The sequence below is a fragment of the Brienomyrus brachyistius genome, chromosome 4 (assembly GCF_023856365.1).
Source record: "Brienomyrus brachyistius isolate T26 chromosome 4, BBRACH_0.4, whole genome shotgun sequence".
In the NCBI taxonomy this organism is placed as follows: Eukaryota; Metazoa; Chordata; class Actinopteri; order Osteoglossiformes; family Mormyridae; genus Brienomyrus; species Brienomyrus brachyistius.
In genome coordinates this window covers 31,020,765-31,047,282 of record NC_064536.1, presented here as the reverse complement: position 1 = coordinate 31,047,282, position 26,518 = coordinate 31,020,765, and the positions used below count along the sequence as shown (strand labels likewise).

General features: G+C 43.0%; 1 protein-coding gene and 1 non-coding gene across 12 annotated transcripts in view; both read right to left on the bottom strand.

Moving 5' to 3' along the window:
* LOC125740322 (polymeric immunoglobulin receptor-like) overlaps positions 1 to 26,518 on the bottom strand; it is a 176,212-nt gene that overhangs the window by 96,933 nt on the left and 52,761 nt on the right. The gene's annotated exons all lie outside the window — the stretch shown is intronic.
* On the bottom strand, positions 225 to 297 carry trnar-acg (transfer RNA arginine (anticodon ACG)). Its single transcript has one exon. It is a non-coding gene; the product is annotated as a tRNA-Arg (tRNA).

The following is a 26,518-nucleotide window of genomic DNA, read 5'->3' as shown; positions in this document are numbered from 1 at the left end:
CAGGGACACGATTAGTTGCAATGCTGCAGACAACGATAAGTACAATGCCCATACCGGGAGTCGAACCCGGGCGAAAACCAGGAATCCTAACCGCTAGACTATATGGGACACCATGCAGCTTGCCTCTTGTGAGCTCCCTGTCTGCAGCTGATGCGAGGAAGCCAAGACGTTGGTAGCATGGAGCGGCTAAAGCAGAAGGCATTAGAGTAAAGGAAATAAATGGCCGAGCCAGCCAGGAGTCGAACCTAGAATCTTCTGATCCGTAGTCAGACGCGTTATCCATTGCACCACTGGCCCACAGCATAGACTGACAAACAAGTAACACGAAGAGAAAAGGATTAAATGCATTTGTATCCAGATCTTTCTTGTGTCGATTTCACACTTCAGATGACTTTCAAGTATTTCTTAAAAACAGATTCTTCCTCTCAGTATCAAATAATGTCACAAGAAATTTCATCTTTTTAAGTAGCAATAATGCTTATGAGAATGACAGATGGAAAATCAACTAAAAGTAAATGCTACAGTCTGAAAATACGGAATGCTTCCCAAATCTGTCTGTCATCTATGTTCCTTTTTCCAGCCTCCTTTCGGCTTTAGTGCAACCAATGTTTCAGCCCCCTATTGGACAGTTGAAGAAGTGTTTCAACTAAATGTTTTACAACGGCCTCGACCGATTGGCCAAGGGAGGCGACTGGCCCCGTGTGGTTGGCCAGTGAAACAAGGACCCGCCCGCCCCGCTGACGCGCTGGTGTTGCAGCACGGACATTCCCTTCGCATCGGTGACGTTTTTGGCTTCGCATCCAGCATCCTAGACAATGCACACATTTATGGCCGAAAAACTGCTAAATTTTAGCAAAATCTCTCGTATTCTTGGTGTTTTCTTTTTGGCTGTGTGGTAGAAAATTCTTGATTATGCTAATCAGTAATCAATAATGGAATATAGACGATTATGCAAAATGCATTACCTAATCAGTAATTAACAATTGAGTTTATAATGTGTTGTTGATTTACCTATAATGATTGAAACAATATAACCTCACTTGAATCAGTCTGATGTATCAAGCACAATGTACTAATGCAAGCTTGCTTACTGTAAGTAAAGGGATTTCTATTTTCTATGACGGAACTAACGTTTGCCATAATGTAGCTTGCTCAGCAAGGGCCTGGGTCAGCATGACCTGGAAGTGAGATAAAAGTAATTGGGAAATTGGATAAATTTAACTCGACTCAGTATGAAACTGCAGAGGAATTTCTGTGCTGATAAGCAAGCCTCAATAAGCAGAAGTGCCGGGTGTCTACAGACACCTGATCCTTTTCTTTGAACTACCTGATGACGGCATTTTTGGCTATAAGAGATGTATGCACTTGTTGTTCGGGGAGCAGAACACGAGACGCATGATTGCTGAGTGTCTGTTCCCTTTGAGCTCATCCAATAATAAAGTTCTGTCAAACACTTAAACATCGGACTTCGAGAAATTTCTTCCACAGATTTGGGGGCTCGTCCGGGATCGGAGAAAGGGAACAGCCAGAGCGCACGGACGGCGAGGAACGAGGTGTCCTGTTAGAAGGGAGCGGTGAAGCGCTACCGTCAGCCAAGGAGCGAGGAAAAAAGTTACTCGATCCGGCTCAGCATCCCATCCTCGTCGGACGAACGCCTGGACGTCCCAATCCGATCAACGGACCAAAATTAAAGGGAAAAATTGTAAGTTGATTTATTTAATCGCAAGTCGATGTTTAAGTCTATATAGTAACTATATGTGCTGTTTGACAAACTTTGGGAAAAGCGCTAGTGGATTGCGATCCACAGGAGGATCCTCGTATTCACAGGAAGGTGAATACAGGTATTTGCAAGGAAGCAAATACGGGTGTCTGTAGAGACACAGGTCTTTGACAGGGAGGGAGTATGAATAAGGTTGTGTGTGTGGAAACTGTCCCGTCGGGCAGCTAACACGGCTATGCCGGGGGCAGCCTGGTAGCGGACTGAGTCCTGCCAGGGAAGTGAATGGATAGTAGCTGCCGCGCAGTGATTCGTGTCCTGCCGGAGGAAATTGTGTGAATGTGTGAAGCGTGTAAATATCCTGGTTGTGATGAATGTGAATGTGTTGTGTTGTCTAGTGCAAAATATCAGATAAACGAATTAATAAGTGTCCAGAAAATTAGACAGAGATACCGGTGTAAAAAGCGCCAAGCGGCCAAGCGGCCGTGCCCAAACTAAATTTGTCTCATTTATGAGGACAGAGACACAAGTCAAAATTTATATTGCTGGAATGTGTGTCTGGTGCGCATAATAAAATATTAATTATATTATCCTCCAATCCTGCTAAAAACAAAATATTTGCTTACGCTCTCTAGCGAAGGAGCGCTAGGGCTTTGTGTTTATAATAAATAGCTTGCTCTATCGCAAGGAAGGAATTTGCTTTTGCTTTCTCGCAAATTCTATTGCAACGAAGAAACTTGCTTCTGCTTTCGCAACGAAGTAAACTGCTTAATTTCCTGAAGTGCTTTGTTGAGGGTAACTGGTGTACAGATAGGAAAAGTCATGGGCAGTTCAAATAGCAAAGAAAACAAATGGGCTCCAGATCCTGCGTATGACCCAGAGGGTATGACAAAATTTGAAAAACAAATGAGAAAACGCAGTTGTCGAAAGCCAGGCGAGAAACGTACTTGTAGCGATGTGGTCGAGACTGAGATGGGAGAGAGTTTTAGCAAAGAATGTGCCAAATGGAGTAAAATGGCAAGCGGGCGCTGGCCCGTGGACGGCACGTTCGATCCAACAATAATGCAACATACAAAGCGTGTAATACAAAGCAAAAAGGGATGTTGTGGAAAATATGGGGATATTGATAAGTTTGAAAAGCGGATATATGTGGCTAAATTGAAAGAGTTAGAGAAGGAAAAGGCAAATAATGAGGGACTGCTGGACAAACTGGCCAGGGAGACAGCGGAGTTAAATGCTGAAAGGGCTAAAAATGAGGCTCAGGCCCAATTCCTCAGCATGGTGTTACAGAATACTAAGAAGAAAAAGGAAGAGATACCTCTGTACCCTCCTCTGCCGAATGTGCCCCCTCCCCCTGCTTATCATCCTCAGCTAGGAGCAGCTGCAGCAGCACCGGCGTCTGTGGAGGCCACTGCCCCTCCCTCAGAGAAGAAGGAGGAAGATGACGGAGTGGGGGAAGCAGGACCCCTGCCGCTGAGACAGAGCCAGAGACTGCTGCAAAGGGGGGGAGACTCAGCCTCACAGTTGTAGGATCACACATGCACATATCACAAAGCTTAAATTCCAGGTGGCCTGAGACAAGGCCTACCCTGGTACGAGAAGGCACACATCGGCCTAGGCCCCAAAGGGGGGGTTCGTGACCCCACACACATAGATAACCAGGGAGGCCAGCACTCCAACTTTTATTGCCCAAAGCTTTAACGACCTACAGATAGCAGAGTGGATCCCCAGGGACAGGGGCCCCTCGACTTGGCCCACAACCCCATCCCCAGACAGGATTTACATTTACAGGATTTGGCAGACATCCTGCCTTGCATACCACTCTCCCAACACCCCACAGAAAGTTTCTGTTAAGTTTGGTTTTTGTATACCCTGTATAGTATGTTGCTTATGTCTCAATATGCAAGTCATGTTTATGTGAGTGTCCTTAGACAGTCTTAGGTTTGTGTGCCACCCTTATAACCATGTTCACAGCGTGTCTATTATTTTACCCCTCACACCTAAACACTTGTATAAATTTGAATAAATAAATAGGTATAGCTACCACTGCATATATGTTAAACCAGAATAATCTTGGAAATTGAATAGTCTAACCAGGGATCTTAGTGTGCCCTAACTTTCGAAGATTCTTTTCCTTTGTCTGACAAACCTTCCCCCCCCCTTTTTGCTTTGCCACATTCCTCGGCAACCCTTATCTGATCTTTGTATTTCACCATACCTATCCAAGGGTAAGATGTGCTGATGACAAGAGAATGTTATATAATGTCTGTATAAAGGGTATACATCTGTTGAAGTGTAACCTATACTGTCTACCATATATACCACATACTGGTGTGAGTAATAGAACATAACATAATAGCATAATATAAGTAATCATTAATTAATCATCACAGATGGGATTTGGTGTGAACCGCTAGGCTGGTATGGCATGTTTGGTATCAAACCGACGGGAAATCACTCCAGTTTCAAAATCTGGTCAATGGTTACCACAAAAGTGGACATATCAAAAGTTACACCAGCCTAATGAAAATCACCATTACCAGAGAAGTCAGTCTGGTCATAAATCCCAAAAGGACTGATACCGACCCCCTTCCGAAAGCCCGCCAAATGGATGGTCAGCCATTGGCCCAGGACTCGAATTCCTGGTCACTCCTATTCACGAACTTTACACTATAAAACCTGGCACCTCAGAACAAAGTGGGGGAGAGGGAAGAAAAGGAGAGAGAAAGGTGTAGAACATCAGCGGAGCGGAGGAGAGCGGAGCAGAGGACAGCGGAGGAGAGGAAACAAAGACCATCAGCCCAGGAGAAGAGAAGCCCACAAGCAGCCCTCCTGAAGCCTATCAGTTTAGACCCAACTGGACAAAGAACTGAAACTCAGTCCAAGCTTCACCAGGAGAGAGAATCAGAGGGCTCCACTCCAACAACCGCTGCAAACACCGCGCCTCCCTGAGTGCCATCACCCATCAGCTCATCAGCCACTGCAACCAACTGCCAAGACCCCCCCTTTCCTTCATCCAAGTAAACCAACTTCCTTTAATTTCTAATAACCTAAACTGTCCTATTCACCTGCTATATTCCTTTAGGCTCATATTTCCACAAACTGTTTGCTTTGCAGAACAGTTTTTCCCTTTTTAGGTTAATCCTTTTAAATCTGGTCATTGCATTTTCATGATTACATTGTTTGTGTCTATTCCGTTATTTCATGTTTATTCTTTGTTAGGTGTAATGTCTGTCTTATGTTAGTTGTAGGAATAAATGCATGTCTTTTACACAACATCAGTCTCCGTCATTGAGTGCTCACAATAGTCCCTGCCTCTGTGCGATCTGGCTACCACGCTCTGAAACCTCTAAACTCGCCTGAAATATCGCGAGAATCTCTCTCATCGGCCGTGAGGGGAGCTTCGCTACCGACCGTTTACATTACCTGGTGACGCAGCTCGCTGGACGAGCCTACTAACCCAGGTTATTAAGCGATACTGGTTATTAATGAGTCCCATTTAAGTCTCACATTAACAGATATCGGGGATTCGCAATTGAGTTTGGAGGAGCCGACCATTCGGCATAACAATTGGTTAATAATCAGCATTAAATAATAATTAATTAAAATTTAATTAATTTCAAAACATATTGGTGGAGATATAAAAATTTACCTGAGCTAATAATTCCTACACCTCCTTGTCCTTTACGCACTGAAATTCCTTCAGATTCCTTCAATCTTTTAATTATGTTATGCACTGTTGAAGGTGAAATATCCAAATCTCTTCCTGTCGTTCTTTGAGGAACATTGTTTTTAAACATTTCAATAATTTTCTCAGGTATTTGTGCTGCTTTTGTACCAAATAATAATTACAATCACCTGTTGACATCACTTGTTTCAAATCACATCATTATTTAACCAATTTACCTCACTACTGGCCCTAAATTGCTCCTGTCCCGACTTTTTTGGAAATGTGTTGCAAGAACCAAAATTGGAATACGTGTTTATTTTGAGAAAAACAATGAAATTCATGAGGAACACATTAAATAATGTGGTGGGGGTAACACAATAAATTCAAGATTTTTATTTGTCGTACAAATGTAGTGGTACACTGGCAGCAAAATGAAATTGTCGTTACTCCAGTCGGTGTAATAAACACACTAGTAAAAGGACATCAACATTAAACAACGTGAATTAACAAAAGAAGTACTGAAACTACAGAAAGATAATAAGAAAATATAACAATAAAAGGTATATAAAAAGTAAAGATTAAAATGTATAAAAAATATGTAGAAATGTTTATAGTACAGATTGTAGTTATAGCATATTTTAGCTTTTAATCTGTCATGTTAATGATCCTACTGGCCTGGGGGTAGAAGCTTCTCCTCGGCCTCTCTGTCCCGGGCATAAGGCCCCGGGGACTTATGCAGGGCGGCAGTTCTGTCCTGGTGATTCTCTGGGCGCATCGTATCACCCTCAGCGGGACTCGGTGGCCCTCAGAGCTGGAGCTGCCATACCGAGCAGTTATGCTCCCGGAGAGGACAGATCCCACATTGCCGCTGTAGAAGGTTTTTTGTAGCACAGAGGAGAGTCTGTATTTCCACAGCTGCCTCACATGATACACTCACTGTCAAGCTTTCAGCACTAAAGTTACAGATTACTGGGTGGCCGAGAGGTCTGTGAAATTTGGAGGGTCAGTAGCTGGCCTGGGAAGCCTTAGCATTCAGCGAAAACTGAACAGAGAGGCCTGTAGCAGGGTTGTCAAATTTGATTAGCTGGCTGGCATAAGATTTTCAGTTTGAAACAAGTATGCACACAGATTTACATGTACGTAACAGTTTTATTACCTTGTAGATAGTTTGTAGGGTTTTCAAAGTACCCCAGTGCTTTTGATATAGCGAATTTTAGGTTTATAATGAAATAATATAGATTTCTTGCGTGAGCGTGAGAGCCTGAAGGTGTGAGTGTCACACCAGATGGGTGAGAGCTGGCAACCCTGGCTCTGTTTAGTAGCCTCAGAAATTCTTTCGAACTTTCCACACACAGCTGATGGAAATCAATGGACGCAAAGGTTCTCAGTGACCATTTTAGCTTGTTTTTAGACTAAAGGCCTATGATGGATCTTTGGAATGTTGCGGAGATACGAATGCTGAGGACAGCATACTTTGTGCTGTGAGTGTTATGTTATCCATGTAAACAAAGAGGAAGTACACAGTCCAACCAGATACTATATTGAAATGCTAACAAGTTTTTAAATATTTTTATTCAAGTGACTTTAAGTCTGGATAATGTTTTTAATGGTTGGAAACGTGTGTATTACTGTAAATTAAATAATTAAACTTCTGAAATGGCCGCTCAGCACCCACCACTGAGCTTCACTGGTCAGCCTTGACTGGTTCTGTGCTGGTGGCAAGAGGCTCAGTGCAGGAGGAGGCTGCAAACCTGAAGAGGCACACAACCGTATGGGTGGGGCAGGGGATCAATGGTGTGAGGTAGAGGACCAGGGCAGTGGGATTGCAGTGGCACAAGGGCAACCGTGTGGTCATCATGGGCTCCTCCAATGGCAGCTTCAGGTAAGTCGCTCTGGTAAACCCCGTTAGACTCCAGTGAAGTGAGTGAGGCTGCAGCGCTACACTGGAGGGGACACATGTGGGCTCAGGGGCCCATGTGACTGTAGCAGAGGAAGGGATCTCTAGCTGATGTGGAGGTACAGGCCCAGTGGCAGTAAGGGGTGGGCAGTCAGGTGCAGAGGCTGCGGGGCCAGCGGCCCCACTGTACACATGGACTGCAGGGAATTTCAGCATGTTGTGCCCAAAGTCCAGCACACATGCCGTGCTCCGGGGGAAATTCAGGCCCAGGATGGAGGGATCGAGCATGTCAGCCATCCACATAGTTACTATTCACAACTAAACCCCCCATGTCAAAAGGGAACAACCCCGTCCCTCTTAAAGGGGCCAGGTCACCAGTCATTGTTCTCACCTGCACCAATGTCAGTTCTAGACAGTGTCTGGTCTCACCAGGGTTGCAGTGGAACCTGTATGGACTAGGACAGTACATGCGACTCACATCACTATGGTGGGTATGTGACAGAAGTTGCCTCTGTGAGTCCAATCCGTAGTCACCACCTCTGCAGCAGGTGGCAGCAGGGCCACCTCCCCGGTGTCACCAAGGAAGTTCCAGAAATTAACCTTGTTGGCCCACATCTTCCCGGCTATGCGTGCCCTTGGCGGAACCCTGGGTGGCGGTGAACTTGGGACACTGTCTGAGGACTGCGGGGTGGGGGGGGGGGGGTGCTGCTGCCTGTCAGCCTACAGGCAGTCTGCATCCAGGAAGTAAACCTGAGGGCCTGGGTCCTCCAAGCCCTTTGGCGTTTCCTCACAGCTTGGTTGATTTCTCCCGCCTCGTTCCCCGCCACCTCGCTGCCCACAATTTCTCTCTCCAAAGCCAGTTCCAGGGCCTCGTCTAGGGACGCAGAGGGGTTGACTGTGTCTGAATGTGAGCTATCTGGGGTTAAGTGTCTAGATAAACTGATCCCTGGCCAGTTCACTCTGTACTGATAGAGCCATGTGAGCACAGACACGCCTACACAACCCCTTGATATCATTAAGCAGGATGCAGAGAGACTCATTTGACTCAGTCCCTGCACCTATTGTTTAACTGAGAGGGCAGAAGTCCTCACACTGCCCACAGCGATTCTGCAGGGTACTGACCAGTGTCTCATCCAGGGGCTCAAGCAACCAGCAGTGTACACCTCAGAAAAACATGTGTGACAACCCTGAGGACCTGCTTGCATACCACAATGGTATCCCATCTCCCCTTGCTCTTTGAAGGGGTACCACCCATCCAGTATAGTTATCACTGGGCTATCACAATGTCATCACAATACTAAAGACTGAAACAAAGCCGTGAGGTCAGACCCTCAGTATACAGCACACAGTCTCACCCTCACATCCTGTATGACCACATTTCTGCTGTTCACATGGTATTTCTCCAGCTTCCATTGCCCTGCAATGGACTGACGTGCTGTTGAAGGTCTACCTCACTTTACACTTTGCCCATGTCTTGTGTGTATACGCTGTCCGATCCTAACGTGTATTTAGTGTGCGTAAATCTCTCACTGCATCTGCATTTCGCAGTTCAGCTTCTGACAACATTGTGTTTCCCATCTGTGTATTTGGGTTCGGTGCTTGTTGGGTGCCTGTCGTGGTCCTTCTATTTACAATTGTACGCGGGGTATGCTGGGATATGCGCCCCGCCGGTGTTACACTAGTATAAAAAAAGGAATCTTGTCGAGTTTGTTCATTGACCAAATTTTGTTTTTGCGAACCAAATTGTTTGTAGGCCAAAGCATTTGTGAACTGCAAGCACTACTGTACTAATGATAAATTGGTATGAAAAAATGGAGACAATTTCTGAGACACCAGAGCGATCCGTGTACTGTAATATTTATCTTATCAATAACACAGTAAAAATACACATTAGCGCCAATTCATCTTCTTTATTCATCATGAATATTTTAATTCATTAATGCAGGAGTCTGTGATAAATCGCTATCAGCATTTGGTTTATAATGGCCAATTAATGATAACTAAAAAGAAACAGAGAGACTGAAGACAGAACTTTCAACCATGATATGAGGGCTGTTGCTGCATAATTTGTCCACCAGGGGTCACAGCGCAACCCCATCTCGGCAAGATGGATGACTTGAAATATGTTTCTATATCAAGTTGAATTATTTTTATTTCTATAGCACATTTAAAAACAATCTATGTTGTGCCAAAGTGCTGTAGGTCAAAATAATATAAATATACAGTAAAAGTAGAGACATTGGCCAATGTTACACAATGTTACACAAAAAATAATCAGAATCAGACTGTGGTTTATTGCCAAGTAGGTTGACCCTACAAGGAATTCTTTTTGGTATAATGGTGCTCCATGGAAAAACAAGACTAAGCAAAAACCAAGTTAAAAAAACAGTGCAAAAGTTATACAATAATCTAGTAATAAATATAAAATCACTATAAATGTTAAATACATGATGTGCAAAGCAGAATAGTCAGATTAAATAGATAAATAAAATGTGTTCCTGTGTGTGCAGGGTCAGTACAGAGATGCATCTAATAAGAAGCGGTGTAAGGCTGAATTAGCTCCGAGACGGACTGGGGACCTATGCCATGTATCGCCTTAGAAAGAAATAAGAAATCTTTAAACTGTATTCTCAGAAATTCCCTAAACTTAACAGGTAGCCAATGCAATGCAGCCAACACAGGGGAAATTTGGTGTCTATATTTTGTTGAGAGCCTGGTAGCACCGTTTTGAACAAGGTGTAGTCAGAATAAAGATGCTTCTGGTAAACCTGGGTACAGAGAACGGCAGTAACCCAATCAGGATAAAAGCAGGAGTAACTCTCCAGGTCTTTGGCTGAAAGGTGTGGTTTAAGCCAGGCTATTGAACTCAGCTGACAGAAACACCCCTTCACAACAGCATTTATTTGTTTATCAAACTCAGTGATGAATCAAAGATGACACCAAGATTTTTAGTATGTGACTGGAAGTTTTCTGAATGAGGCCCTAATTGTTCTCTGAGATCATGAACAGTGACCAAAACTCATTACCTCTGTCTTGTTTTCATTAATCTGGACGAAAGTCATTGCTGTCTTGTTCTTAATATCCTCCAGACAGTTAGAAAGGGCCACCAGAGAGCAGCAGTAACCAGGTTATAATGACAGATAGAGCTGCATATCACAAGCATAGCAATGATATTTTACATAATAACGTTCACAAATAGAGCCCAAAGGAAGCATGTATAGAGGGAATAGGAGAGGGCCTGTATCACAGGACTGGATATGTTTACAAGTAATGCCATAGTACTGAAGGGGTGTGGCCATCCCACACAGTGACAAGCCCATTCATTCACCTCATCTAGGCCTTTTACTAGGGATTTATGGTCCTGGTTTTCCTCTCAGACCCTAGAACACACTGCCAGGCTCAGATTCCCGATCCCACATCCTGCTGAAGCCCTTCCCAAGATCAGGCACTAGTTTTGTTTTCCTTGTTCTTATAGTAAAATGATGGTCTTTGACTTTTATACATCATCACTGTTCTGTTAATTACACATGACCTAATCTAAGTATTATACAAACCAAGCATAATTACTTAGAGATGTCATGAGGTGGAAAGTCCTTATTCAGTAAATTATTTTCCCCACAGGTGCTGACAGTGTGTCTACAGTGAAATGGGCCTGTATACAGAGAGGATGATCTGTAACAATCCCATGTTCCTATGGTGACAGATATAAAACTCATGTGAAATACTGGTGCAGAGGGTATAATGTGAGGTCATGTACTCCCATAGTACACACTGACTCTCCACAGGAGGGTAAAGTGTGAGTCAGAGATGATCCTGACCAGCGAGTCTTCACTGTGACCATCAACAATCTGACAGCTGAGGACTCCGATCGGTACTGGTGTGGTGTGAAGATCAGTGGAGCCTCTCTGATCAGGTTAATCTGTCAGTCACTGATGGTAAGATGTCTGTACTGCAGACTGTAGCCAATGAGATGCACAGTATGTAACATGTCACTGAGTCAAAAAGGACCTTAACACAAACACCGATGGAAAAAATGTTTTAATATTTTAAAAATCTGCATTTTAATTTAATTCAATATGATACACGAGACTTGGAAGAAGTAACAGTGTCAGCTAAATCGGGCGACTTCATGAGGTTAAATATGATAAGCAATATGTTAAAAAATGTCAGTTTATTGGCCAAACATTTACATACAGTATGTATGTTGTAATGGGCTGATATTCATAAACATTTCATTGCTGTGGAAATCTTTGAGTGTTTTACCTGTGTGTTCAAGTCCTCCAGGGCTGTCAGTGGACAAACAGGAGGTGACGGGTGTGGATGGAGACAGTGTCAGTGTTACTATGGAAACAACAAAAGACAAAGGATGTGGTGTAAGATTGGGGGCTCCTGTGCATCAGAGAGATCAGTGAGTTTGCATGGGAGGCCTGTCCTGATCAGGGATGACACAGAAAATAAAACCTTCATTGTGACAATGAGTGGGCTGGAGAGGAAGGACACTGGCTGGTATTGGTGTGCTGCTGGAATCCTGCAGATTCCAGTTCATATTACTGTTAAACATAAGTAATTGATTTAAATCTGCCTGTGAATTATTTATGCTTGAATATAAATAGATACATACTAATCAACCCAGCAGTTTCACTCACAAAGGGGTTTGTGCTTCTTTGTGGGGATAATCCGCTATTTATCAGCTGTTGTGAAACAGAGTTATTTATTGGGATTATTGTTTCAATGATAGTGGCACGGTGGTCCAGTAGGCGGCGCTGTTGCTTCACGCCTCCATGTTTAGGGGTTTGAATCTGGCTTCTGCTCTGTCTGTGTGGAGTTTGCATGTTCTCCACATGCTGTGTGGGTTTCCTCCAACAATCCAAAAACGCACAGTCAGGCTAATTGGTGTCTTCTAGTTTATGATCAGTCTGTAATATGACAAAAATCACAGCATTTTCCACAGACATACAGCCAGTCACTTGTTATGTATACAAATCCAGACAAATCCATGTAGCTTGCAAAATAATTCAGGCATTTTTTCATCTTTGTGAGGATGAATTTTTACTAATGGTGTGCAGACTGACTAACATGTCTGTAGGTGGTTTTTCATTGCAGCATAGGCCAGTGTTACAGTTGTACTCTGTAATATCTGTTCCAGTGCAGCATCCATCCATTGTCTGATACTCCTTGTCTAACTCAGGGTCCCCATGGGCGCAAGGCAGGGAACGTCCCATGACAGGGTGCCAACCCATTGCAGGACACGCTCACACTCCATTCCCTCGCACAAGCACACCTACCGGCAATTTGACAACTCCAATTAGCCTCAGCATGTTTTTGGACTGTGGGGGGAAATCAGAGTCCCTGGAGGAAACCCCACAATGACACAGGGGGAGCATGCAAACTCCATACACACGGAACTCCAGCGAAGACTTGAGTACATGTGCCAGAGGAGTGAGGCGATAGTGCAAACCACTGCACCACCATGCCACCCTGATACAACAGATACATTAAAATATGTTAATAAAATCATTTATCTCACATGTTCACTATCAGTGCCCTGGGATGTGAACACTAATTCATTGTTCTCCATCTAATCATTTTCTCTGTAGAATATCTTTCATAATTTATATTTCAGTTTCAAGAGTGACCTTTTCTTAGTCTTTATTGACTAACAGAACACTGCTTTTTATTAACTATCCTTTCTCCTTTTTCCACTGCTCTCCTTTTCTCTGCACATGATGAAGAAGGAGGGGATAATGAAAAACGGAGGTAAGCATTCAGCAGCATTTACAGTAGTGTGGGGGTCCAGCTAGCAGCATTTACCTGATCACACAGTAATGGGAAACTGTCATTTTAATTTTAAGGGAAAAAAATATTTTTTATTTCATTTTCTTAATAATAAACTTGAGATCCCATCCCATCCAGGGTGAGCCCTTGCCTTGTGCCCTGTGCTGCTGGGGAATGACTGCAGGCCTGTTTTTACAAAATAGTGTAACATGATGTGTGATAATCTCTAGATATTTTCATGCTCTTTGTTAATGTCTCCTGTTCCTCACATGTGTCCTGTGTAATAGTACAGATGTGGCTGTACCTAGTTGCTATAACGCATGTAAGACTTTACTGTTCACATCCACCCTCTTATTCAGCTCTTTGGTCCAGCTGGCTCTGTATGTAGGACTGGGTTTATTGGTGCTGCTGTTGATTATCAAGGTGGTTTTAATTCAGTCAGAATAGATTCACTGTTTTGTTCTTCAGGTGTAAAGGTGATACGTGTGACTGACAGACACACTGGTGTATTATATGTCTGACAGTTGGGAGCAGGTTCTGGATGCTGTACTGAAAGCTGGGACTGGTGTGTTTTATCTGATTTGCACCATCATTGCCATTCACCTGCACTGGACCTCCTTTAGAAAGAGGGAACCAATCAGAGAGAAGCAGAAGGTCTCCCTGGATCAGAGGAAGCTGGCAGAGGAGATGACCTTCATAGAGCAGAATGAGTCAGAGGAGCTGTAAAATAAACGGTTATGCTAACTGCAGTGAGGCCTCTCTCACTCGGCCCTGCTCAGTCTGTACAGTCATAGCATGAGAGTCAGTTAAACACAGAGGGGTTGATTATCTGCTGGCAACCTGTACAACCACTTATTGGCCACTTATTCACAAGTGCTTTGCTCCCACCTGCTGGTTAGTGTTTAATAATCGTTATCTTGTGAAGGTAAGACTGGCTTTTATTAAATTGTCTCTTGATTCTGAAAAAAATATGGTACTATGCAAAAGTCTTGGGCCATCAAAGAAAATGTTTAATGCTATTTATCTGGGTTGTGTATATTTGCTCAGAACAAAAACACAATTATCATAAAAATATATGCAAATTAAAAGTAACACAATAAAAACTAACAAGAATTTCTTCTTTTCTCCATAAAGTTACTGATGCCTTGTTGGATCGCTAGATGAACCACGCTTTGGATCCTAAACCTCTTCTCACGGGCACCTCAGCCATTCCATGTATTTGTTAAATTCCACCACCAGCTCACTTAATTAATTAATTTAATTAAACAAATGTTAATGATGCATTGATTAGCCATAGGAGTTGTGTTAATGGTCAAGTAAAAAATATATGGGTCTATTGGATGGTTGGTGCAAATGCTTTACTAACTTTAGAAGAGATTTTGAAATGACTGGGCTGCCACACTTTGATGGACAAAATATTATAATTCTAGACCAAGATGAAGATCATTTGAAGATCATTTTCTTTGACAGCCCAAGACTTTTCTACAGTTTTGTATGTCTTTTATACTGGTCATTATTTGTTTAAATACATGATTAATAAATTGATACTTTACAAAACATTTAGTATTTTTCTGAAATTGATAATTATTAAAAAACGAATTTCACAAACTTAAATGGTTTAGGGTTTTTAGGTCACGCCTCCTCGTCAGAGCCCACCAATCAGATAAGATAAGATAAGAAAAAACTTTTTTTATCCCGAGGGAAATTCTTTTGTCCTTTACATGCAACAATAGGAATAAAGGTAAGGTAAAGAAAAATAATAGTGCAAAATAACTATGAGTGATACTGTATTGTAACTATATAAATACTCATAAATACTCATACTCTGTAAAGTTAAAAAAAGAAAAAACTATAACTAAGCTATAACAAACATAATAAAATAACAGATTATTAGTGCATGTGTAATGAAAAGTGACTAAGTGTTTGTGCCTTGAATAATTGCGATAGCAGCATGTGATGATGGATAAAACAAACATTCGATAACAAACAGAGGAGTAATATTGCACGATCCAAATGAGTCTTAATGACAGATTCTGAAAAGGTCATCTACAGAATGAGGAAGAGTTATACAGTCTTATTGCCACAGGTAAGAAGGATTTCGGTTCTTCATTTGGATGAAGTTCGGTTCTTCATTTGGAGGCAATTAGTCTTTTGCTGTGGGAGCTCTGATGACCCATCATGTCTGCGTACATGGGGTGGGAGGGGTTGTCCATGATGCTGAGAAGCTTTTTCAGCATTCTCCTCTCAGACACCTCCGCCAGGTTCTCCAGTCTGACCCCCAGGACAGAACCAGCCTTTTTAATCAGCTTGTTCAGCCTGTTGGCATCAGCTGCCTTCACCCCATTGCTGCAGCACACAGCTGCAAAAAACACTGCGCTCTCCACCACAGAGTGATAGAACATAGTCAGCATTTTCCTACAAACATTGAAAGACCTGAGCCTCCTTAGTAGGTAAAGCCGGCTCTGCCCTTTCTTGAAAACAGTAGCTGTGTTCAATCAGGGACTCTTTTACAGAATGATGTAATCAGGAACGCCCACTTTTCAATCTGCGGTACAAATACACCAACTTCTCTCGGCTAACAACAGCCTGTGCATACTAGATAAGGAGGAAAGAGTATCACATACATATTGGCCAACATCAAATGAAAATGTAATACACAAAATCAGGACCGCCCACTTATCACTCTGCGTAAAATCACACCAGCTTGTCTCAGCTGACAGCAGCCTCACATATCAGCTAAGGAGGAAGACGGCATATCAAAAGTAAGAAGAAAGACACCATCAAATGAAAATATCCCTGTGTGATCTATTGGTTTCTGCTTTCACTCCCATTAAATGACAGTAAGTCTAGTTGCTGTCCGTGGTGCTGAAAACCTGGATCAGTAAATTCCAAATAAAAATTCTTTACCTGATTTAACTGTAACTCACTTATTTTGTTGCCAATGATGCTTTGTTGAATCTAGAAAGGCGCAAAGTGGGTTTCAGATAATTTAAATGAAGTAGTTTTGCTTAAAAAACCAAAAACCATGGAACAATCAGTTCGGCTTTGGACTATAGTGCTTCACAAAAGTAAAATCCATCCAGTTAAATCTCTTTATCCCCAAGTCTTGAAGGAATCAAATGCAGAAGCACATTGTGGGAGATACAAGGTGCAGACACATTAAAAGCACTTTTTTGTGTGAACATTATAAAATACATTGATACACATTAAGCAGTTTGTAATATTACATCCAGACCTACATCAGTCAGAAAAAGCAGGCGATGACCAGCCCATAGATTCCCTTACAAATGGTTCTGATGCTTCCGGAAAGCACTGTCCAGAGACCCAGGTATGCCAGTGAGGAACAGATAAAGAGCAGACGGATCCAAATACTAGCTGTAATATATAGTATTTTCAATGAATTTATACAAATTAATATAACAGTGTCAGAGTGTCAGATGCATGTGACTTTTTATGATTGAAGAACTTTGAAAGCCTGAATATAACTGAGGAGGCCCACGGTCCCCATTATGTGTGAAACACCATTGTGGTGCTGAGAGAAACACAAACAACTCTCAGTCTGACAGGACTGCTAATAAGACCCCGATGAAGTGAATCACCTGACTTTGCCCCCCCCCCCCCCCCCCGCCCCCAGGACACCCCCACCCCTAGGACACCCCCACCCCTGTCATACAGACACCTTCCTAACGGACCTCTTGATTTGTACTGATCCAGATATTAAAAGGACCTACTGCAGTGACATTTTAAAACTGTATAAAACATAATAAAGACTGAAACAAAGGCCTGAGGTCAGACCCTCTGTATGTAGCACACAGTGTTTCTGCAGTCTCACACTCACATCCTGTATGATGACTTTTCTGCTTTTCAGAATAAGTCAGATTTCACTGCTCTTTGCTCATTTGCAATATGAGGAAGTAACAGTTTAGAAAAGAACTAGACTTATTTGATTAATTTGTTTGTAGTTTAAACTCTGTGAGCATGAATGATTCACTGTGAAGACCAGCTATCAATAATTTTGCTATGAAATCATGTTTAAAAAATGACAAGATTCTAGATGAAATCAAAATATGTATTCCTGGTAAGAGCAGGACAACAGCAGCGTCAAACTGTTTTCCTTTTTACAGACAAGAAATAGACAGAAAATGCATCAGTGCACAAACAGTTTATGTAAATCAAAGATAGATGGATGATTTTTAAACATTTAAAACCCACAAAAAGGGAGGCAGTGAGGTTAAGGAGAGTCAGGAAGTGAGTGTCAGTCTCCACAGATCTGAGGTCAGCGATACACACATAAGGCTCCTCTGATGCTCCTCTTCATCCTCTTCTTCACTGATGGGCCTCCAAGTGAGGATCACTTACTCTGGGACTCCACCATTCAGCGTAGTTAAGATGAAGATAAATTTTGCACAATATACTTACTACATCTGTATGTTTATATTCATATTGTTCCATGAAGTTTGATCACTCCCCGATTATAGTCTGTGGTGGTAGCATGTTGACCGACTGATTTTAGAATTGACTGCAGTCTTCTTTGTGTCCACTATGTGGCAGCAGTATAAAGGAAATATCTTATTCTGTCACAGCTGCTGGTGTGTGTAAAAATTCACATACTCTGATAACAAGTAATTCTGCCTCCAACTGTTTGTCAGGGATCTGGGCAGGAATGTATTACATGCCGACTGTACATACAACAGAGATGGGCTCCTGGGAGAACTTTGCCAGAAGTTGAAACACGACTTTAAGAATGACACTGATCCAGAAGTGGATAGTTTAGGTCCAGAGAGTAAAAATCTAGTCCAGGACTTTGTTTCAAACAATTAGTTGTGTAAAGTGCCACAGACACAGAGTACTCAGCTGGTTGGTTGAAACCAAATCTTGGTTTGAATTTTTACTTTCTGGACCTGAACTATCCACTGCTGCACTGGCCCCCACCTTCTTCTTTTTTTTCCCTTTGTCCTGTCTGGCAGCTTTAGCAGAATCATGGTCTGAATGCACTGCTGTGCCAAACATGTTTGCTTTACCATGAGGGGCTTTACAGTATAAACTCTGTATAGGCATCTCTTGTTGATCAATTTCATTTTTTACATTTTATTTATTTCATTTTTAATACGTAAAATATTGCAGAGGGTGAGCTGGCCAAAGAGGATGGACAGATTAGGAGGGAAAAAAAGAAGGAAAAAGAAGAAAGGAGTAAGTGAGATGAAATGAAAGTTTTTAGCGGGTGTCTCTAACTTTGCTCTGCCGTTGCATGCACACCACTTCCAGGGCCAGCCCTGCTCTCACGCTGATATACTGTCAGATTATGAACATCTTATATGTTGTTTTAACCCTTAGCGTATTAGTAAAGGCTGTTTTGTACTTACTTGATGTGATGGTCCACTTTACTGTGGCCTTGAGCCACATTAGAAATTTATTTCTGATATATTTAACTTAATCCTCATTTTTCTTTTGCCCATGAGCACAAAACAGCTAAATCATTAGCATGATGCAGAAGTTATTCTCAGACAGGCACTTAATCTAAAAAGCAGAAATGTCATCATACACGATGTGAGGGTGAGACTGCAGACACACTGTGTGCTGCATACAGAGGGTCTGACCTCAGGCCTTTGTGTCAGTTATTATGTTTGATTTGTGATTCTCACCTGGAGGCCCATCAGCGGATGAAGAGGAGCATCAGAGGAGCCTTATGTGTGTCTCACTGACCTCAGATCTGCGCAGACTGGCACTTACTTCCTGATTCTCCATAACTTTGCTGTTTCTCTGTCTTTATCTGTTACTCAGGAGTCCTGAAGTCCAATGAAAAATCCGCTTTCTCCTGTCTATTTGGCTGATACAAGTTTTGCTCACTTCTGCTTGGGTTGCATGGGTCACCAGCCACTTGTCACCAACTAACAGACCACAGCCTACCTGACCAATGTCATAACTGGTGCACCTAGGTATAAAATTTAGTCTCACTGTCTCCAAAAAAGGTCACTGTCTGGAACCCCATGGAACCACATTTTTGATTCCTTAGACAAGAGCAAACTGAGCAGCTGCATCACGGTCTGAATTGGGAACTGCCTCGCCTCAGATCATAAGACCAGCGGATAGTGAGGATAGCTGAGAAGATTATAAGAGTCTCTCTCCCCTCCATCATGGACATTCACATCACACACTCCATCCGCAAAGCCACCAACATTGTGGATGACCACACCCACCCCTCACATAATCTTTTTCACTCTGGCATCTGGAAAAGCATTCAGGCCTCCACAACCAGACTCAGAAACATGGCGCCTGACTACTGAACTCTCAGGGACTGATCTGATACCACACACAACACACACACACATACAGCTGTGTAATCATATCTTCGTGGGGACTCTCCATTCATTTCTATGGGGAAAACTGTAATCCCAACATGACAACTTTAACCCCTACCAACCCATAACCTTAACCATATGTAACCAAACCAAATACAAGACTTTTGGCATTTTTAGTTTTTTGACTGTATTTACAGATCTTTGTGAGTACCTGAAAATGCCCCCCAAAACATCAAAATAACGGGGTTTTTGTCACATTGTGGGGGACATTTGGTCCCCACAATGTAATATACACCTACTCCACACACACACACACACACACAGATTAGGTATTTGAATCTTTGTGGGGATTCTCCATTCATTTGTATGGGCGTAACCCCAATCCTAACTATGGCAACCTTAAACATTGCAGTAGTTACCAAGCAGTAACAGTAAGCAACCAAACAAAATGCAAGACTTTTTGAATTATTCCTTTGACTGCATTCACAGAATTTAATAAAATTCAGTATCTTCTTACTTTCGGGATCGAAAACATGTCCCTACAAAGTCAAAATAACATGTTTTTATAGCACTATGTACATGACCACCCACCCAAACGCGCACACACACACAAACAGACACAAACAGGCCTACCTACAGTATACCCTCCATAGATTCCTGAATGAAATATCTGTAAAGCAGTTATTATGGCATGGCGTTTGGTTTGAACATGCAGTTTTTAAGAATATTGCGCTAATTCTAAACGAAAGACTGCACTAATTCTAAAATGGCTATATAAGAACTATATTTACCATTAAATAAATTATAAATCAAACCAAAATTTAGTCTCTCAAAAAACTTGTATATGACATATCTTTGTTCACATTATGAGAAATTAAAAACACCAGGACACAGAATGTGAATAACAAGAACTATAGTGTTCTTTCTCAAAAGCGGACCTACCATCGTGGATAAAATGCTAATTGCGTTCACCAGCTATGGAAAAAAAACAGCGGTACACCCCAAACATCGCGGTATTACGCATTACCGTAATACTGCATAGCAAAGACATAATGTCATAAATAAATTACAGTCAGAATTTATAGACAGAACTGCATGGTTTCCCATTGACAAGTAGATTTCATTTCAAAGATCATGGAAAAGGTTGTAGTTCGTCAGTTGTCCTCTTTCCTACAAAAAACTAATGCCAATGAATTATATCAGTCTGGCTTTAGACCAAACCATAGCACAGAAACTGCTCTAGTCAAAGTAATGAATGATTTACTTGTGGCTTCTGACCGTGGCTGTGTATCTCTGTTGGTATTGCTAGATTTAACTGCAGCGTTCGATACTGTGGACCATAATATCCTCTTGGACCGGTTAGAAGGTGTAGTTGGCATTACAGGGACTGCACTTTCTTGGTTCCGCTCATATTTGTCTGATCGCTATCAGTATGCCCATGTGAACAATGAATCATCCAAGGCCACTAAAGTTGAATATGGTGTCCCACAGGGATCAGTCCTGGGCCCGCTACTGTTTACCCTATACATGCTACCTCTTGGTAACATTATTAGAAATCATGGTATTGGGTTTCATTGTTATGCAGATGATACACAGTTGTACATATCTGTTAACCCTGATGATATATCACTGCTATCTCGGTTAGAAGACTGTCTATTAGATATCCAGTGCTGGATGGCAAAAAAATTCCTTATGTTAAACACAGAAAAAACAGAAGTTCTTGGTAATTGGTCCCAAGGCTGCTAGAAATAAGTTCCACCACCTCAACGTTGGTAACCTTCCTACACAACCTAACATGGTAGTTAGAAATCTTGGCGTTCTTGTCGATTCAGATCTATGCTTTGATGCTCACATATGAAGTATTACTAGAACTGCATTTTATCATCTACGGAACATAGCCAAGCTTCGTAAGATGCTCTCACTTAATGATGCAGAAAAACTAATACATGCCTTCGTAAGTTCCAGACTGGATTACTGTAATGCCCTCCTATCGGGTTGCCCGTCTGGATCCTTGCATAAACTTCAGATGGTACAGAATGCTGCAGCCAGAGTTCTAACAAACACTAAAAAATTTGATCATATTACACCGGTCTTATCCTCTCTTCATTGGCTGCCAGTTAAGTCTCGAATTGACTATAAAATACTGCTATTAACTTATAAAGCACTAAATGGCCTTGCACCAGAATACCTTAGTGAACTGCTGACCACATACAACCCTCCACGCTTGCTTCGCTCTCAAGCCATGGGATATCTGTTAGTGCCTAGGGTATAAAGAGCTACGGCAGGCTGCAGAGCTTTCTCCTACAAAGCTCCTCAGCTGTGGAATGGTCTTCCACCGGATGTGCGGGTTTCAGGTTCACTCTCAATATTCAAGTCCAGACTAAAAACACACCTGTTTAGTTTAGCGTATAGGGACACTAGTTCTAGCCCTAGCTAACTCTTCACTCCCAGTCAGACCTGTAGTGTGAGGTGTAGAGCTGGGTGGGGATCGGTGCCATTGGCTTTGGATGAACTGGATTGTCAGTGCTGTCACTCTAGCTTTGCAATCTCTTGTGGAACTGGAGTGCTGACATTTCAGGGACTCCCCATGCCTGCATTCCCACTTGCCTCTCCCTCCTACTGATGCTGCCATAGCCATATCTGCTGGAGCTTGCACATTGCACTTCATATTGCACTCACCTAGCTTTTAGCACTGCCAATAGCCTCCTCTACTATGCCTAATTGTACATTTTATTTCCCCTACTCCTCCTGGGGGGTGATGCCTGGAGACCTCAATCTATCAAGATATCCAGCACATCCGACCACCACCAGTGACGTCCCTGCATCCAGCTCGCCGTTCTGATCTTCCATGTATGACCCGCTGCCTTACCTCTGGTTGCCTGGCAATTGGAAGAAGACTCGGCTTCGGCATTGGCTTATCTTCCTTGCTCTCCTCTCTCTATTTGACTATCCCTGCCGGCCCCTGGAGGATGGGCTTCCCCTTTGAGTCTGGTCCCTCTCAAGGTTTCTTCCTTCTAGGGAGTTTTTCCTTGCCACTGTCGCCTATGGCTTACTCACTGGGGGCTTTGGGTGAGGATACTGTAAAGCGCTTTGAGACAATGTAATGTTGTGATAATGCGCTATATAAAAATAAATTTGTTGTTGTTGTTGTAGATACATGGTTTACGGGCTTGAAGGCGGTTAGATCAACAAATCCAATCACGCCCAGCCAGAAGAAGCACGAGCTAAACATACTACTTTTGATTGGTTCACCTTCAAATTCGTCCCTCCCTGACAATTAATTCTCGTTTTCATTCGTTGAAAATGGCGTCAGTACATATCTTCATCCTTTCGCCCAATGAAAAATTTTGCTGGATTCCATAGAAACAAAATCAGTGCAGGTTGAACATAAACTTTGTGACAGAGCGATGGCACAGAGGTGAGAAGCATCTCTTCGTATGTTTCTTGCTATTTCTTCAGATTATGTTTTGTTAGCATAGTTAATTTTATATTTCATTTTATGTCGTGATATAGTTCATGCAAATATTGCCGCAAAATATAATTGAAATATATTTAAAATTAGTAGCTTAAACTGTAGATGCTGTGGCCATTTTTCGTAATGTGATTGTTTATATTTAAATTGTAAGAGAAAATAATTGTGTTAAACTTAAAAACAATAAGACTTATGGTTGATATGATTGGTTTTACTCATCCGGTCTGTCGTAATGCGTTTCATCTGAAGATGTTATTCTGAAAAGAGCCCCTATACGTTTACTTTTTAAATGTCCCATGTTGTTGAAGTAAGATTAACCGTTTGCTGGGTTCATTACCATGGCGATGTTATAACGTACCGAAGCAGCATCCTGATTTCGCCAGCGTTACTGTATAGGTTGTGAAACAGTTTTAGCAATTTGGCCGCTTCTATCGGAGTAGCCTCGATGCCACGAGCAGCTAATGAAGACTCCATCCCTTTCCATAGGCATTCTTGGTGAATAGCATTTAGCAAATGTCTGGAGTACGTTGAAAATACACAGTGTCTAGTTTGGCTTTGAGAGTATCACAGACGGCTAGTTAATCATGTCTAATTTATTCACCAGAATGAAAATTCCGAAAGCTGTTTCCTGGACCAACGACCAGCACTGGGGAGCGTGGGACCTGTGGGACGAGGTGATCGACTGGGGAGAGAGGAAAGGTTTGGAGGAGTGCTCACCAGCGACACCCCCCACTGTCCAGGCTGGGGAGGTTATGGGGGGACTGGGAGGTGTGACTGACTGGTGTAAGGGAGGGGAGGGTGTGAGAGTGATAGGCAATGCTGGCATTGTCTCTGAGACTCTTCAGGAAAATTACGGCCTGACATCTGAAGAGTGGGAAATTTATAAGACGTATTACCTGCACAAAAAGAAGAAGGTGAGGAAGAATAGGACCAGTCAGGGGGTAGGTGAGGTAAAGGGTGAGGTTAGTGGGGAAATGGTGGAGGTGGCAGAGAGGGAAAGACATGTGGGTAAGATCTCCAGTGTACAGGAGGGTGCAGACCAGAATGTAGGCATTAATAAAATGCAAAATGGAAGCAATGGGAAGCAAGGAGGGGTGGGGGTAAATGTGAAGGTGGTTAAGGTGGAGGGGGGGAAAATTACCCTAAAGGCAGAGGATACGAAAGGAAATGTGAAGGTGGAGGCTTTGCAAGTCCGAGTGTGTGAGTTTGGGCTTGCAGAAGTAATTTCTGGGGATGTAAATTTTGAGATTGTGGGGGTAGAAGTAGGGGAGGTAATTATTGAGGGTGTGGACATGGTGAGAGATGTAACCATATTGGAAATAATATTAAGTGATGTACTAGTTGATACTATAAATAGAGAAGGAGGTAATGAGGAAACTGGCGGTGTAGAGATAGATGTGGGTCAGGTAGAGATAGAAGATGTAGAAGTGGTGGAAAATTAATATTAAAGTTGAGCTTGTAGAGCTCTTGACACAGAGAAGAGCCAAAATACAAGGAAGATGAAGCTGTGGTTCTTCTGCTGCTGTTTGGGGAACATTAAATGTTTGAAACAGTATCAAAGATAATGAATTAAGTGTGCTAAATTTTGAGATGTATAGTGGAATGTTTATTAATAATTGTTAATGTGGCGCCCCTGAACCCCCTCGGTTGGCCGCCCCTGCCGGTTGTGTGGGGTCGGGGATGAGGACTAATCGGGGCCAGTCGGGGATCTGGCCCCGGTGCCGGGGGGGGGGGGGGGGGGGCACTTCTGCACGCCCTTATTTCTCCCCTGGGCCAGACTCCACATTTCATACAACACTAGGGCTTTGAGGGGCAGTGGTCCTTGGCTCTGCTGCGCCGTGGTGGGGCCCAGGCAGGCGGTCCGGGGTATCTAGGGACGCTCTGGGCCCTTCTATGCGAATTGGAGGGTTCAATGTGGGCTGGGCGGGGGGTCTGCCACTTCCCATTTGGCGCAGGTCCACTCCTGGGTGGGGGGGGGTGCACTTTGTTTGTTTGGGTCTCCCTTAGAACATTCTGCAGTGTCGGGGAGGGAGGGGACGTACCGGGTCGCTACGGTGGGCAGCGATCCGTCCTGCTGGGGAGCGGGCTGGGGGAACGTCCGCCAGGGGAGTGTTCCCGGTTGATGGGGCCCTGGACCCGCTTTCCTCGGTGGGGGGCTTGTGGGCGGGATTGGGGGGCTCGCCGCCTGTCCCCCCTCTGCGGTCCTCCTTTTACGGGGGTTGGCGCCCCCTTAGTCCCTTGTGGGCTCCCTCTCGGGTTGGGCGAGTGGTTGTCTTGTGGACGTATGGCCATGGGCCGTGTGTTTCTTATGGTTGTTTGTATTCTGTATTCCCCTACACTTTGTTTTCTCCATCCCACCTTTATTACTACGATTGTTGTGTCTGTGTCCCCCTCTCTCCCCGGTTCGGGGAGTTCGGAGTGGCCACACTCTTTACACTGTATCTTTAATTTAATGTAAAATAAAGTTGTCCTCCGAAGAGGGGGGGTGGTGGTGGGCAATTAAAAAAAAATTGTTAATGCTTATTCACAGCAAAATTGAATACAGTTTTAAAACGATCTTTTTAGTATTATGTTCAGAGTTACCAGTGTCACCAGGTAAGTTAATTTGATTTAATTTCCTTTAAATGGCGCACACATAAAAATTATTAGCCTTATTATGTATTTGTGTTTAATGTATTGTCTATTTATTAAGCACCATATCGCTTATTAAGGATATTGTCAAGGTTCTGGAAGGATGCAGGTAAAGGCAGGCGTCGGGGAAAACAAAGGGGATTTTATTCTAATAAAAACACAATGCAAAAGGCAAAAGGAAACAGACCATGAGGGGTCAAAACCAGGCTGGGAGAGCAGGGGGGAAACACAGGATCAGCAGGATTGATCCTATACAGCAGGATCACACACGTAACAATACAATGACTGGACTGGGGAGCACAGGACGAAGAGGCACTATATGCACCACAGATGAGGAGCAGACGAGAGGGACCTGGGATCATCCACACAAGGGCTGAAACGGGAGGCAGGATTAAACGAGAAATAGATGTAGCTCATTAGTACCACACCACAGGGAAGGCGAGGGAAACAGGCATGTGGGGAGTGATAGGCATGTAGTCCAGGTCACCTGTGTTACCATAGACTTTAACGTGTCCTGCAGTCTTGTTCCCCCCCCCCCCCACAGCCTCTGCTTGTTCTCTTCCTCTGTTTCTATCTTCACTCCAGATCCCACACATCTCCAGCCCGCTGTTCCTGGGAAAAGCCACCTGCCAATCATCCTTGGAGCAGCAGCCATTCTCAGGATCTCCTACATCATATATCACCTAATAAACACAGGACCTGTCGACGACTGGAGAAAAGGAGAAACGCTGAAGCACACTGGGCATTTTGGAAGCATTTCGTCATAATAAATTACCTTTGCCTTTACTGTTTCTGTGTACAGTTTCATTATAGTTAATTGCACTTAGTTGTGATTACTCAGTTTCAAAGACAATGGGTCACTCTATAATGGGTGATGGTATGCTTTTAGCTGTGCTTCCACAGGTTGTATCTGCCTTAGTAAATGACTAAATGTCTTTTTCACAAGTGATTTTGATTATGTTTGTAGAAATCAAATTAAAGGTAAACCTGTACATTGGTTAAAATAACATCTGACTGCTACAATAATACATCATACAGCATTTTTTGACTTTGAGAC